Source organism: Myotis davidii, unplaced genomic scaffold (genome assembly GCF_000327345.1).
Source record: "Myotis davidii unplaced genomic scaffold, ASM32734v1 scaffold449, whole genome shotgun sequence".
Classification (NCBI taxonomy): Eukaryota; Metazoa; Chordata; class Mammalia; order Chiroptera; family Vespertilionidae; genus Myotis; species Myotis davidii.
In genome coordinates, this window is record NW_006383007.1 from 3,523 (window position 1) to 4,234 (window position 712).

The window sequence follows — 712 nt, forward strand, 5'->3', positions numbered from 1 at the left end:
TTCTGCAGACATAAAAATAATTTATGTATAAAATACTCAGGTTGAATGTTTTCAACACGGGATGGGAATTACTTAACTACATCAAATACCTGAAATTTTGAATGTATTTGCTGTCTTCAATATAAACTATCATTAGTGGAGCATTTAAAACGAGCAATGCCGTTCATGTTGCTGAAGTTGTTAAGCTCGCACATTGGCTCCGATGGGACGTGCACGCAGATCTGCAGAGACCTGGTGTCTGATGGACAAATGACTCGAGAGCAGCTCAGGGGCGCACCCCAGGGGCGTGACCCATTCTGGGCCCCACACAGAGGCTGATGTCACTGTAGACCTGGAGTCTCCTGGACACGAGTGCAGAGAGCTCCTTGCTCTGAGCCGGAGGCACCGTGAAGAGGCCCCGCAGCCCGTCCTTCCCGCCGCGGGGAAGGCTGACTGGGAAGCAGACAATGACCTCCGGTGCCCCGTCCAGCGGACACCTGACCTGCTGCTGGGGGTCGGGGACATTCTGTCTGAGTTGAACCCTGTGGCTGAGGAGGGTCCCGGTCTGACACCGGAGGACTTGGGCCAGGAAGCCGTGGGGCAGCGCCCCGAGCGGGGGCCACACAGGGCAGAGGCGGCGGGGGCTCCAGCGCCCTCTGCTGGTCGGGGGCGTTTTTCTCAGAAACAAACCCGAACTCGGAAGGCGCCGCCCGGAGCCGCTGGTGCAGGCAGC